Below are 16,455 nucleotides of genomic sequence, written 5' to 3'. Positions count from 1 at the left end.
AATACTTTCGGTAATTTAGGTACTTTGAAAAAAATTCTAACAGATAATTTATTAATATGATATTTTTATTAATATGATCTTCTCTATACTTATTTTTTTAATTTTATTCGTAATGAACTAATATCTTTTGTTAGGTCATTAATAAAACTGTAGAGGGGTGAATACAGTTTATGCAGATAAATCGATTTAAGCACTCCACAGGATAAACAATTTTCTATTGATTGATAAAAATTGATTAAAAACTAATCTCTCAAAGGATAAACAGATATCCTTGAGAGCTGCTAGATTACACAAAAGATATATCAATATGCGGCATATAAAGTGTTAACCTAATTTGTGCTTATATACCGGACAACTACACAATCAAATAAGGAATCATATTCTATTACAATAAGGAATCATAAAACATATCTTTAATTTGATTGCTACTAGAAGTAAAGTCCTTCACCGACTTGAATTCTGCAAACTCTTTCTATCTTCGATATCTCCTAATCTTTAGCTGTAATGACTTAATACTGATGTCATTTACTGATCAGCAAATATTGATGACAAATGCTGATGACATCACCTTCTACTAAAGTCTGATATCAAATGTTGATAATAAACGCTGATAGTTTATGTGCCGATATCATCAATTTCTTCTAACAATCTCCCCCAACTTGTGCATTATGAAATATGGACAAGTTCTAAATTAATGATGTCAAAACTATCTAAATGCATGAAATTCAACCAAATAATAATTTACAGTCAGTGCTTCTAACTTTATTTTCAGTCAAGGAGTTTATTGAGTAGTTGTCTTTCAAGAATATTTACATATATTTGCATTTGTTGTTTGATATCCTTGAGCTCTTCCGTAGATTCATCATTCTGATAAACTACTGCTTTGAGGTCATGTAAATTTGATTCTTCAAGTGCCAAATCATCCAGTTCCAGAAATCCAATCTTCTTTCCATCAGGATTAAAAGTGAGAACTTCTCTTCCTAGAGACTTAACCACTTTGGCTCCTCCAGTAGGCATATCAACAGCATTTCCAGATTCATGAATATATTTTGGAATATAATTGGACTTGTATGTCATTCCTCTCTACTTCATGTGTATTAAGTTCTTCAAAAATTTAGACCATCTAGCAGTAGTAGAGTTAAATACCTTGAGTAAATTAGTGATGAATTCCAACTCCTGCCATGGTTTATTCTTCAAATGCTCTTGAGTGAGCCTCAACCTTCTTCTAGTTTCCAGAAAATAGATCTGCTTTTCACCAACTAGATCATTCACAATATGAACTGATTTAATTTTCTTCAAATCTTCAAGCTTTGTGTTATCACCAATCTCTGTCAGATTTTCAGGTTTCCCTAGAATCAGAGCATCAGCAATAAAAGAATCAACATTTGGAAGACCCGAGCGACTTCTTCTACCATATCTTCTAGACTAAGAATTTCCACTATAAATCTTTTCGATAGTCTCAGAAGAATCTTTTACCGGTGTCGGTGTCTTGCTTCCCCATAATAGGTTCTTCTTTTCTTCAAAGGTTAATTCTGGCATATCACAGTTTAAGTCCTCTGAATCAGGATTTATGACTTCAGCTTGCATTTTACTTGAAATGTCAACAACTTGAGTAGTATCAGAGTTTGTGAGTGGTTGAGCTTCAGCATTTGTTTCTTCTACAACTTGAGCATTGTCATAGGTTTTTGTTAACTTCAATTTCTTAGCCCAATCAGCTCCAGGAATCATCTTTTTTCTTTTGTGAATCTGTTTGGCTTCTTCTTCTTGTATCTTCTGATCATCAGCATCATCATGAGCTGCAACTACTGAATATATTGGATCTATCAGTGTTCGTAATTTTGAACTCTTAGATGTTGATTTCTTCTTGGTCTTAGCTTTAAGCTTTGGCTTTGACTTTTCACCAATCTTCTCATTCCCCATATAACTCCTGTCAACATTAAAATTGCTTGAGACCTTAAAGGCCCTTCAATATCAATTTGACTGACTTCCTTGATTACCACAACCTTTGTAGGTCTGCTATCAGGAATATATTTATAAGGTAAGACAGCATCAGCATTTGCTGACTTCAAAGATTTGTATTCTTCTTCCAAAAGCCTAAGCTGTTCCATGTCAACTCCAGAATTTTCTCTTTCAAATATTCTTCTACTTATCTTAGAATTAAAAACTTAAATCTTTGGGTCCTTGTAGGATAGAGTTATTTTCTTGCCTTTTACTTTGAGAGTTTGTAGATACTAACTTACTTCAACACCAACTTCTATCTCCAGAATGCCTTGGTCTTCATCAGCATTTGTGACTTTTAGAGTTTGAGATTTAGCCACAGTCAGTTCTTTACTTTGCACAGTCTTTGAGACCTGTCTTCCAGATCTCCTTCTTCCTCCACCTTGTCTATATTGACTAGTGGTTTTAGATGTACCACTAGAACTAATTAGATCTCCACCTTGTTTCCTCGAAACAAGCTCCTTCTTCTTACCATCACCACCAACATCAGTACCATCCTTGTCATCGGCATCTTTTAACTGGAGCTGCTTGCATTTGGATTTCAACACTTTCTCCCCCTTTTTGACATCATCACCAAGTAGGAGGGAAATAATGGGCTCCATAGACTGTTGTACCTCATCCAATTGACTAGATAGTTTAGCTTGAGTAGCTTCCAACTTAACATGGTTGGCTTCCATTTTATCTTTTCTAGCAATGATAGGTGCTAATTGCTTCTGTATTTCCTTGGTTGTGGTCAGCTTGGTTTCAAGAAAGGATTACTTAAGTTTATCAGTTTGAGTATTAGCTTGAGACTAAGTGTACAGAACTGATTTGACCAATAATGTAGAAGCCTTGAGATGTGTCAGAATATCAAGATTTGCAATACTCTGCTCTGCTATCTCTAGATGTTGAGAAGCATTTACAACAGAGATAGGATAAGAAGCATCCTTCCAGTTAGAATTCCATTCTGCATCAGAAAACTTCTTATTGTTCTTAGAATCAAGCTCAGCTAATCTTCTTTGCTTTTCATGTCTAGGCATGTCTTCGAGAAAGAAAAGCTCATCAAGATCCTCATCGGGATCTAAATCTACATTAACATTCTCTACACCATGAGACTCACTCCGATGTAGAGATTCATCACCAACAACTGGCTCTTGTACAAACTGAGCTACTTCATCTCCAGCATCAATATTTAGTAAATCATCAGGAATTGGAGGTGTATGAGAATCAGTTGCTTCAAAAACTGCCATGTCATCGGCATTTAATTCCAGATCTTCAATAATAGTGGACATGTGAGGTGGAGCCTCGGTATTTATCTCCAGAACCTCAGTACCAGTGGAGTGTTGTGGTGATTCTGTAATGATGGGTTCATCTTGAATGGACTGTCTTGCATTTACATCAACAACAGTGACAAGGAAAATAATAGATGGTGGAGCTATAGAATGAGTGGACTGTCCTCCAACAAGAACATGGATTGTTGTAGTGGATGAAATAGAGATATGAGTGGACTGCAGCTCATCTCATGACTTTTAATAGTCAGAGTTTCCTCACAGGGATTAACTAATTTCTGACACTCATCTACCTCTCCTTTTGTCGGGTAAGGATTCCGCATCTCTTTAATTTATTTTTTCTAAATATTTTCTCTCATTCTCCTATGAAAGGCTCAAATAAGTTTGTCCTACAGAAATAAGAAGCGGCTGATAAGAATTTTCTATGATCCTATGACTAGAGGTATTCCTTTGTAAATGTCTAATCATATTCATATCATCGGGATTTATAGTACATGCTGATAATTAAGAATCACTATTTAAAGTAAATGCTGATAAAGATAAATCAATATTTATATCTTGTGTTTCTGAAGGGTCAGCTTCTTTGTAGACATCCAGAGGTCGAACTGAGAGAAGTTCAGCTGATGTAGGTGTATGATGTATCTTCACTTCAGAATCAACTGCTAAGACAACTTGATCAGGAGTTAAGCCTTCATTACCACTTTGAGGTATTGGTTCTTGTGGGTCGAAACTCAAAGGAATTGACGGGGGAAGCCAAAAAAAGATTTTCCAACTGGATGTTGACATTCAGGTTCTTGTGTACTCCTCTCCTCAGTTTCTAACTCCTGAGCTGCTACAAATGGAAAACCAGCTCTATGCTTTGAAGTGTTCCTTTCTAAATACTTGCAGATGTCTTTGATTCTGGCAGCTTCAGCTGTTATCTTTGCAGTTGTTATATCATGCCATTCTTCAATGGAATTTTCAGCAAGAGGCTCTACTTGAATAAAGTCTGTTGTACTACTTTGAAGTACAGGTTCTTGTGTGATAGGATCAGAATTTTTAGTAGCTGCTATATCCCTTTGAGATACAGTTCTTATGTGCTTGATCCAGGAAAAAAATCTTTGTTTCTGCAGCCTCTTGATAGATTCCTCCACTTGCTCATGAGTGATATCCTTTACTCTTTTCTTCTTTACTGAAAAATTAGTAATTTTCATAGGTTCATCAGAAATTTGGCTAGTCCACTAATCAGTACCAGTAGTTGCACCTTGTGTCTCCTCATCAATTTCTTTCTTGATCTGCATCAGACTTTGAGTAATGTAGGATTTGACCAATTTCTTCTTCTTAATCCTTAGTCTCGGAATTGAATCATATTGAACAACATCACCGCCCTCATCAGTTGAATATACAACTGGACTCTGAGTAGAATCGGGATTTAACTTCTTGAATTTAGATGATAAGGTAGCATTGTCCTCATCATCTAATTCTGAATCAACAAGTACAAGCTTTCTCTTAACAAGGTCTGAAGGCTTAGAAGAATGAGAAGCTTGTTTTTTTGTGCTACATCAGCATTTACAACACTACCTCTTTGACCAGAAGGCCTAGAAGAATGGACAATAATGTCCTGTGGGTTCTCAATTGAAATAATAACCTTAGCATCAGCTTTTGCTGGTTTCTTCCTTCTTAAAACATGCGTCTTTTGGGAGGTACCCGAGGTGGATTGGTTTGAGGAAGTGTTTGGGTTGTAGTGCATGGGTTAGCTACAGGTGGTTTAACATCTTTTATTGTGTGACGTCCCTCAAATTCGGGGGCCTGGATTTGACGTCACCGCACAAAAACACTTTTTTAAAATACTTTTAAAACCCTGTATTTTTTAAAAGAAAATATAAACCAAGGAATTTAAAACCTGATCATTTGAAAAGAATTTAAAAGAAAACAGTTTAACCCCCTAAAAACAGGACTGCATACAGGTTACAACATTGAAATTAGAATCAACCACTATTATTAATCAATAACATCTCTTACAATGACAAGTCATCTTCGACAAGAAGAATCACTACCATTTTATTTATAAACCCGATTTACCACTGAATCTCTATAACCAACTCTAACTTGAATCTTCCTTCTCCAATTCCCTGGATACCTTCTTTGACCTTTGGATAACTTAACCATTCTTACTCTTCTCATAACCTTAGCTATTGAACTCGAGCAACTTATCTTTAGCCTTTCTGAAATGGTTATAAGAAAAGCAAGGGTGAGCAACAATGCTCAGCAAGTACCAATATAACAACAACAATAGATTATCAAGAGTTCATAAGCTCAGGGTATTAAACAAAAGATTCATCAATCTTTGAATCAATTGAAAACTAGGAAATTCAATCATTCGAAAGAATTATAGAAATGGACTTATCTCATTTTAACTAAAATCAATGTTAGGTTGCTGATCAGTCACACATTAACCCCGAACATGGCACACAACCGTGTTCTCTATACTGGATCCAAAACACACTTTGACCTACAATTGACCACGTATCTGGTCCATATATTTTATAAAATCAATCCAATTCTAATAATTCAATTAAAATAAAACATTCATATTCGTAAACTTAATCATAATCAACAGTTGTTAAAACATTTAACTAAATCAACATTGCATTTGATAATAAAATCCTGCATGAAAGAGTTTCAACTTTGTAAAAACAAGGGTTTAGTATTCCTTAAAAGGAATTAGGTATGCAAAGGGTGTGTATTCGATGAATGAAATGTATCTGGTGACATTGAAGTGGTACAGTAGCATTAGATAAATATTTGGTTGTTCAGATCTTGAAGGTAGAAAGAATTCATGGGTTTTATTTTTAGAAGTAAGGTTTCCCAGGTGCGGTTCACCGTATAAAACATAATATCACAATCAAGAAAGAGATATCAAATCTTTGCAACATAGATAAGAAAGGATTTAGGAACTTGCCTTAAATCCGATACCAAACTCACAGCTCAATCTCATACTTCATATTCCACAATCTATGCATATTGTAACTCACGGATAACCTCTGACTATACTCTTATTCACCACACATTGTTGCTTTCACACCTTATTCCTTATTCGCTTTGCGACATCATTTGAACTTCTGTACGTCTTCGATATTGCACGTCTCGTCCAGATCCTTTACGAGAATATCACAATACTAAAATCACTAAACTGTCTATCGACATTAGCTTATAACTATCAAACCCCGTATCTATACCCCCATCGCATATACATATCACGTATACCGACAAACACTTAACACATAATCACAAGTCAACCTATATAACCTTTCTGACTTACCAGTTATCAATTAACACATAATCATGCTTTGACTTTATCTTACAATCAAACCATTTTAAACATAATATTCTATAAATCATTACGAGTACAGATTATATCAAAAATTTGACATTATCCCGTCTATTTATTAGATTATCCCCCTGTTATTCTATTTCAATCCACAACCAACCAATCAAACTGAATTCCAATATCAATCTAAACACTATATTATGTTACTTAATTCACGTATCACGTTCTTAACGCAAGCAATAAACATATACTTCACATAATCGTCAATTAATACCTATTCAGATCACACATAATCACATTATGCATATCCGATGCCATGTATTCACATTTCCGACTTATTCCTTTTATTACAAAATATCAAAATAGAGAATATAAACTTTTAATCACTTTTCGTTTCGTCCGAATCTGAATTACAGATTAGAAGATACGATTAAACCAGTTTTCTAACACTCTTACCAACACATAATTCATATAACATGTATGCACCTATTCCACATAGCACATAATTCATATAACATATAACTCAATTTATCACAACGTTCGACTTGGTACGTTTAGAAATGAAATCGAGTCAAAATACAACTATTTGATAGTTATGCGACTAAGAAACGTTTACAAAATCAAGCGACCTTTCGAAATAAAAAATTTTTATGTCTCGAAAGTATTTTTAATGAAAGCGAAATAATTTTCTGAGTATAGACGCGTTCGTTTCGTATTAAACGGATGAACGGTCTATTTATTACGAATAAAATAAGAATAATCTAATTAATAATAATATTAATTGAATTTTAAATACCTTTATAAAGTTTTTAAAAGCTCAAAATGATTTTTAAATTATTATTTGGCTTAATTATAGATAATTACATTTTATTTATCCATTTACAAATAAAGTTAATTGATTAAATAAATTAATCAATTAATTAAATCAATAGATAATTAACTAAAATAAATTATAAATAATTAAATCAAATTTTGAATTTTTGAAAATAATAATGAAAATAATTTTCTGGAATTAAAATAATTCAGTTAATTATTTAAAATAATTAACTAAATTAATTTCTAAATTAAAACCAATTTTTTTTGAAATTAAATAGGATTTTTAATTCATTTTTATAAAATAAATCATACAAATAGTTTAATAAAAGGAATTTGGGCCAAAAAGGGATCAAAACCGGATTGCTTGGCTGATAAAATGGGTTGCCAAGAACTCAGTCGGATCCAGGTCGAAGATCGACCGGAATGTGGGATTTACCTAGAAACCGTCGACTTCGTCGGATTCGGACAAGTCCCGAAATAGCAATTCAGATCGCCTTGGAGCATTTTTCCGATTCAAACTACAATAACAATGACCCAGAAACACGCACATGATCACAGAATCAACCGTCAGACTCGTCACCGAAAAATCCGGCCAAAAACTCCATTAACGCCGACAACTTCGTACCTTTCCTAGCCAAAACCAAACTCCGCGATTCCTCAACCAAATTTAACGTTCTACATACGAAAATAAAGCTATGAATATGCTTAATCTATATACATGATCAAAACAAATGATTAATACTTATATAATCCAGAAAATCAAATTTAAATCGAATAAAATCCAAAACCTCGACTTATCACAACCCATAAATAAACAATTGAAATTCATACATGAATCGACTCTAAATTAACAGATAAAACTACTTATATTGATCAAACAATCAAACAATCAATATATTGAAACCCCCAAAATTCGAAGGTTAAGAACAAAATCGTATTTTTCGATTTAATTACCCTTTGCGAAATCGATTGGTACGAACAGAAAGTTGTTGATTCAAGCTTTGTTTTGGTTACTTAAACTCCAAAAACAATCAATCCTAACACCTCCAACGATTGAGTTGATTCCAAGAGCACCAAAAACACAAAAACCCTATCGGGATAATTATGAATTTCACTGTTGTTGAATATATTTGAGATGTCATGTCTAATATGTTTCATGTTTAGTTCTCAGATCTTAATAAACAGGAAATATCAGTACTTATTGTAATCAGGACTTACTAGAAGTCAGAACTTAAGGATATCAGAACTTAGATTATCAGAAGATAATATCAGAAAATGGATGTCAGAACTTAAGTACTGGAGGACTTACAGTTAAGGAAGGAAGCTGATTTACAGGAAATAAGATAGAGACTAATACAAGAAGAAGATATGCAAGGAAAGAGTTCGAGGACTAGAAGAATTATAAGATATCTGGTTGATATATTTTAGGAGACAGAATTATATTCCATATAAACTAGAAGTTATCTTGTAACTGTGTGTCTATATAAACACAAACATAGGTTTACTCTAAAAGAGTTACGATCATCGAGAAGATCATATAATTGTAACCTAGCAGCTCTCGTGATATTTGTTCATCACTGAGAGAGAACAGTTCCATTGTAACAGAGTTTGTTATATCGAATACATCTGTTTTCTGTTACTTGTGTTTTAAATCGATTTGATTGTATTCTACACTGTATTCAACCCCCTTTTACAGTGTTGTATGACCTAACAAGTGGTATCAGAGCCTATCTGTTAATACACATACAGTAAAGATCCAAAACAAATCATGTCTGAAGAAGCAGAAAATCCAACCAAGCCCGCTAAAACTGAAGAAACTCCAAAGACTCAAACCCATAGTCGATATGAGATTATCAGGGTTCCCATGCTGAGACCGTCTGAATATCCCATATGGAAAGTGAAGATGGCTATGTTTCTGGAAGCTACAGATCCAGAATACCTTGACAGAATTAATGAATGACCGCATAAGCCAGCCAAGCTCTCTGTTGTAGTTGCAGATCAGCCAGCAAAGACCATACCAAAGGAGAAAAGTGAATACACAGCTGAAGATATCTCATCTATTGCCATGGATGCAAAGATAAGACATTTGCTGCATAGTGCCATTGATAATGTCATGTCAAATAGGGTAATACAATGCAAGACTGTAAAGGAGATATGGGATGCTTTGGAGACAAGGTGTCAGGGAACTGATGTAATCAAGAAAAACAGGAGGACTATACTTACTCAAGAGTATGAGCACTTTGACTCAAAAAGTGATGAGTCATTAACTGACTTATATGACAGGTTTGTCAAACTCTTGAATGATTTATCACTGGTGGACAAGGAATATGACATTGAAGATTCAAATCTAAATTCCTTTTAGCTCTTCCTGAAAGTTGGGATTTGAAAGCTACTATTATAAGAGATAACTATGCTCTTGATGAAACTACTCTTGATGAAATTTATGGAATGCTCAAGACTTATGAACTTGAGATGGATCAAAGAAGCAAGAGACATGGGAGAAAGTCAAGAACATTTGTTCTTAATGCTAAGGAGGAATCCCCCAAAGTGGCTGTCTCAAAGAAAGGAAAAGGAAAAGCTCTCATCATAAAGTCTGATTCAGAATCATCAAGTTCTGATGACGATGATTCAGAAACTGAAAGTCTACCTGAAGTAGATGTTGATGAAGAGATGATGAAGCTGTGTGCTCTTATGGTGAAGGGTATCACAAAGATAACATACAGGAAATTCAGAAGAGGAAAGAAGTTTTCCAGGAAAGGTAGAAGTTCAGATAAGAAGGTCTTCAGAAAATCTGAAGGCAAAGGAGGAAAGTCTGACATAGGAGATTACTCAAATGTCAAATGCCACAACTGTTGTGAGAAAGGTCACATATCTCCTGAATGCAAGAAAGGAAAGAGTGACAAAGGCAAGGCACTTGTCACAAAGAAGAAAAGTTGGACAGACACCTCATATTCTGAAGATGAGGAGAACTATGCCTTGATGGCAAATGCTGATAGCAGTTCTGATGCTGCTGAGTTAAAGGTACCTCAAACAACTTATGCCTTTCATACTGATAATATTACTGAGTTGAGATTATATCTTAAAACCATGTTTATTAGCTATAGAGATCAAACTTTAACATGTGAAAGATTAACTTCTGAAAATCTTTCTTTTAAAAAGAGGAATGATTATTTAGAAAAAGAGTTAGTTATGTTCCATCAAACTCAGAAGGATAGAGATGATGCTTTCTATGTGAGAGATGAAGTGCTAAAAATGAATAAATCTCTAAAAACTGAGTTAGAAAAGGAGAGAGAGATTATCAGGACTTGGACTAACTCTGGCAGAACAACTCAGGATATACTCAGTAGTGGAAACTGGAAAGAGGGCTTAGGTTATGGAGATGAGAAAAGTGAAAAAGGAACTGAACAAGTTAAGCTAATTATTGTTAAACAGACTACTAAGCCAAAGGTAAATCCAGTTAAATTTGTAGCTAAAACTGTAAAGTCTGATTCTGAAAAGATGAATGATATTGAGACAAAAGTGATAGCAGAGTCAACTTCTGACAAATTAGAACAGGATAAACCAACTGAAGTTAACATAGGCTTAATGACAAAGAAGTAGCTTAAATATAAGCTGGAAGAGATTACCAGTGTAAACAAGGTAAATGAAGCTAGGAAAAATAGGAATGGAAAGGAAGAAGTGAATAAAAGTAACAATTATATGCCTGTTCCTAATGCTCCTAGAAATAAATGCAATAACTGTGGAAACTCTAACCATCTTGCTTTTTTTTACAGGAAGAATAAGAATATAAACTCCTTACCTTCAAAGTCAGGAGTTAAGAGTCAGTCTGTTAGGTTTAAGCCACAAAATCCTTGTTTTCATTGTGATAGTATATGGCATTCCATTTATACTTGTAAGGAATATCATAGTTTGTACTATGATTATTATCAGATAAAACCTTCTTTGAAGAAAGTTACTTTAATTCCTTGTAGTGTAAAGCATGATGCAAAGTCTGATACTGTAAAATCTTATAAGAAAAATGTTAGCATAAACTCTGATGTTAAATCCGCTGCAAATGTTAACAAACTTAAAAAGGCCAAATGATCCAAGCAAGTCTGGGTCCTTAAAACTAACCTTTAGTGGTCTTTGTGATTGCAGGGCAACAAGAAGAACATCCTAGTTCTGGACAATGGATGTTCAGGACATATGACTGGAAATAAAGCCCTGCTATCATACTTTGTGGAGAAAGTTGGCCCATGAGTTTCTTATGGAGATGGCAATATTGGGAAAACTCTGGGATATGGCAAGATCAATTTTGGGAATGTCATCATTGAATCAGTAGATCTAGTCTCAGGACTTAAACACAATCTGTTGAGTATAAGTCAAATCTGTGACAGAGGTTATCATGTGGATTTCTTTGAAGAACACTGTGAAGTTTTAAGTATTTCAACATGCAAAGTGGTTCTGAAAGGATACATGCATGGTAACATTTATGAAGCCAGACTTTCAACAAGTACTGATGGTTCTGCATTCTGTCTGTTGAGTAGAGCATCAATTGAAGAAAGCTGGAATTGGCACAAGAAACTCTCTCATTTAAATTTCACCAATATAAATGAGCTTGTAAAGAAAGATCTTGTGAGAGGACTGCCAAAAATAGTATTTGCTCCTGATGGCCTCTGTGATTCATGTCAGAAGGCAAAACAAAGAAAATCTTCCTTCAAGAGCAAAACTGAGTCATCAATTCTTGAGCCTTATCACCTGCTGCATGTTGATCTATTTGGTCCAGTCAATGTCATGTCTATTGCAAAGAAGAAATATGCTATGGTTATAGTGGATGAGTTCACAAGGTACACATGGGTGTACTTCTTTCACAAGAAGACTGAAACTGCATCTACTCTAACTGATCATGTCAGACAACTGGATAAGATGGTCAAAGATTCTGTTAAAATAATAAGGAGTGATAATGGCACTAAGTTCAAGAATTCAATCATGGAAGAGTTCTGCAAAGATCATGGAATCAAACAGGAATTTTCTGCACCTGGAACTCCACAGCAAAATGGAGTTATAAAAAGAAAGAACATGACTCTCATTGAAGCTGCATGAACAATGCTTGATGAAGCAAAGCTACCAACCTATTTTTGGGCTGAAGCTGTGCAGACTGCTTGTTTTACACAAAATGCTACACTCATAAACAAGCATGGAAAAACACCATATGAAATGGTGAAGAAGAAGAAGCCAAATCTGAAATACTTTCATGTATTTGGTTGTAAGTGTTTTGTTCTTAAGACTCATCCTGAGCAGCTGTCAAAATTTGATCTAAAAGCTGATGGAGGAATTTTTGTTGGATATCCACTTTCCACAAAAGCCTTCAGAGTCTACAATTTAAGAACAAGAGTTGTCATGGAATCTATCAATGTCTCTTTTGATGATAAGAAGATTACTGGACTTGAAGATTTCGATGATCATGATCAACTGAGATTTGAGAATGAAGATTTAATTTCTGATCCTGAAAATTCTAATCCTGTAAGTTCTGATGGATTAAGTTCTGATGTCATTGAAACTGTGTTAACAACTCTAAAGGAAAATGCACCTGTCCAGGGGGAGCAAGCTGAAGATCCTACCACATCTCAAGACTCTCGAGAAGCATCAGAACCTATTACTGGCTCTTCAAGTTCTGATTCATCTGGTTCTGATGAGCCAAATTCTGATAATTCCGGAAGCTCTGATTCTTCAACTCCTGAAAAATCAAATTCAAATTCTGAAGTCTCAGAGAGCATAACTACAGGGGGAGCATCAGAAAATGCTGATGGAGACAACATGGATCATAAGGGAGGATCCAGTTTCGTAGAGATCAACTTCCATCTGCAAGGAAGTGGACTAAAGCACACACACCTGACTTAATCATTGGAGATCCTGAAGCAGGTGTCAGAACTAGAACTGCAACTTCAAATGAATGTCTCTATCATTCTTTTCTATCTCAGACTGATCCAAAGAAAGTGGAAGAAGCTCTTCAAGATGTTATTTGGGTGCAAGCAATGCAGGAAGAGTTAAATGAATTTGAAAGAAATAAAGTCTGGACCCTAGTACCAAGTCCAAAGAACAGATCAGTTGTAGGTACAAAATGGGTGTTCAGAAACAAAACTGACAGTGATGGCATAATTACAAGGAATAAAGCAAGACTGGTTGCTAAGGGCTACTCTCAACATGAGGGTATTGATTATGATGAAACATTTGCACCAGTTGCTAGATTAGAAGCCATAAGGATCTTTTTGGCTTATGCTGCTCACAAGAAGTTTAAAGTCTTTCAAATGGATGTGAAAGTGCTTTTCTCAATGGAGAATTGGAAGAAGAGGTATATGTTGAACAACCTCCAGGCTTTGTAGATCCTAAATTTCCCAATCATGTCTACAGGCTTGACAAAGCACTTTATGGCCTTAAGCAAACTCCAAGGGCATGGTATGAGACTTTAGCTCAATTCCTTCTGGAAAGTGGATTTCATAGAGGCACAATTGACAAGACTTTATTCTACCTCAACCATGGACAGGACTTACTTTTGGTACAGATATATGTTAATGATATCATATTTGGTTCTACTAATTCCAAACTGTGTGAGAAGTTTGCAAGACTGATGCAGTCAAGATATCAAATGAGTATGATGGGAGAACTCAGCTATTTTCTGGGCCTTCAAGTCAAGCAATCTGAAGAAGGCACTTTTATCTGTCAATCCAAGTACACCAGAAATCTACTGAAGAAATTTGGAATGCAAGATTGTTCAACTGCATCCACTCCCATGGCCACTTCAACCAAGTTAGATAAGGATATTGGTAAATCAGTAGATATTACTAACTACAGAGGTATGATTGGCTCTTTATTCTATCTAACTGCTAGTAGACCTGATATCATGTATGCTACCTGTCTTTGTGCAAGATTTCAGGCTGATCCAAGAGAATCTCACTTAATAGTTGTGAAAAGAATTTTCAAGTACCTTAAGGGTACAGCTGATCTAGGATTGTGGCATCCTAGGGAATCAGATTTTAAGCTAATTGGTTACTCAGATGCAGATTTTGCAGGATGCAAAATTGACAGGAAAAGCACTAGTGGAAGCTGCCAATTTATTGGAGGCAGATTGGTTTCCTGGTTTAGCAAGAAACAAAAGTCAATTTCCACATCAACTGCAGAAGCAGAATATATTGCTGCAGGAAGCTGTTGTGCACAGATTCTTTGGATGAAGAATCAGTTACTGGATTATGGGTTAGAATTTTCTAATATCCCTATTTACTGTGATAATCAAAGTGCTATTGCTATGACAGGTAATCCAATTCAACACTCAATGACAAAGCACATCAGCATAAGGTACCATTTCATAAGGGAACATGTGGATGAAGGTACAGTGGAATTGCATTTTGTTCTAACAGATCAACAACTAACAGATATCTTCACAAAACCACTATGTGAAGCTACTTTTATAAGATTGGTAAATGAACTTGGAATGGTTTCATGTTTGTTAGGTCCCAATTTGTTTGTAGAAGGGGGGGGGGGTTGAATGCAAACAATACCGTTTCATCGAATAAAATGCGGAATAAAATTGTGAAACAAAATTCAAGTTAAATAAAACTTTTATTAAACTTGAAAGGTGTTACAACTACGGTATCGGTTACAAGGGATTAATCTCAAATCAATTATTACAAATCTAGAATAAATTCGACATGAACTTTTTCTATTTTTGTAATTAAAAGATCAAATGCTAAAAGCGATTTGAGATTAAGTTCTAGGGATTTTAATCCGCTAGATTGATACACAAGAACAAGAGAGTGATTTCTAGTTGATTGGATTTAACTTTACAAGCTAGAAATTGTAAACTTGAATTAGCAGATAAGATGAAATATTTTGGCTGCTTGTTCTCTTTTTGTTCTTGGCTTCTGTTTGATTGCTCTCTGTATGTGTTATGTAAATGAATTGGTCTCTGCTTGTTTTTAATCACCACAACCGAGAATGTTGAACTGGTGTGACAATCCTTTAGAGCTAGTAAGACAATTAAAATGAACTAGCAAGACTTTCGGTATGACTATTGATTGTCATACCGATTGTCATAGTAGTACAAATGAAATTGTCTTACTGAATTAATAAGTGATTTTAATCTAAACAATAATTCTATCAAGACAATCAACTGAATTAGCATGACTTTCGGTATGACTATCAATTGTCATACCGATTGTCATACTAGTACAATCAGTTGTCTTTTTAGAATTAAAACAGATTTTAATCAATTAAAATTCTGTAAATCCTTAATATTAATTCTAACTTAATTAATCAATTTAATTCAATTAATCAATAAATTAATCTTTGCAGATATAATTTATTTTCTTAATTAAATTATATGACTTAATTAATTAATAGAGAATTAATACTAACGCTGAGCAGCATCCATTCTTCTGACAATCTTCTGAAAGTCACTGAGACTTATGAATCAATTCCGCCACTTCAATGCTGACACTCGATGTACTGTCTGGTTCATGAGTGACTAACTTCCGTGACGTTTCTTCATGTTTTGACTTTGATATTCTGATTGAATCCTTGTAATAAATTGATACCTTGACGAGATCTCTGTCACTTGATTAAATCCACGATCTTGATTTACATCACTGAGGCATGATCAAATTCTTGAACTTCTTCCAGTGAATCTTCAAGTCTGCAGATGAACAATGTTTCTTTGATCTTTGACAGATGTTACTTTGTGAGATCTCTCTGATGATTGATCCACTATTTACTTATTACATTCTTATTTGAGTTGAGTTAAATACTCGAATAAACGAGTAGGATATGACATATGCCTTTCAATCTCCCCCTATTTGCTTGTTAGACAATAACAACAAATACCTAGAGGATAACTCAACTAACAAATAAGAAAAAGATATAAACAGTAAGGTAAAGTAAATAGCAGAAAAGTTCTGGATTATATTTAACATTTTCCAGATTCCAAATGAAATTTACAAGTGAATACAAGATAGATGTTCCTCTAGCCTGAACATATAACTACATTAGACTATCTTGATTCATAACGCTCTAATCATATTACATTGAGTT

The sequence above is a fragment of the Apium graveolens genome, chromosome 6, assembly GCF_009905375.1.
Source record: "Apium graveolens cultivar Ventura chromosome 6, ASM990537v1, whole genome shotgun sequence".
NCBI classification, from domain to species: Eukaryota; Viridiplantae; Streptophyta; class Magnoliopsida; order Apiales; family Apiaceae; genus Apium; species Apium graveolens.
Note: the sequence above shows the minus strand (reverse complement) of the source record.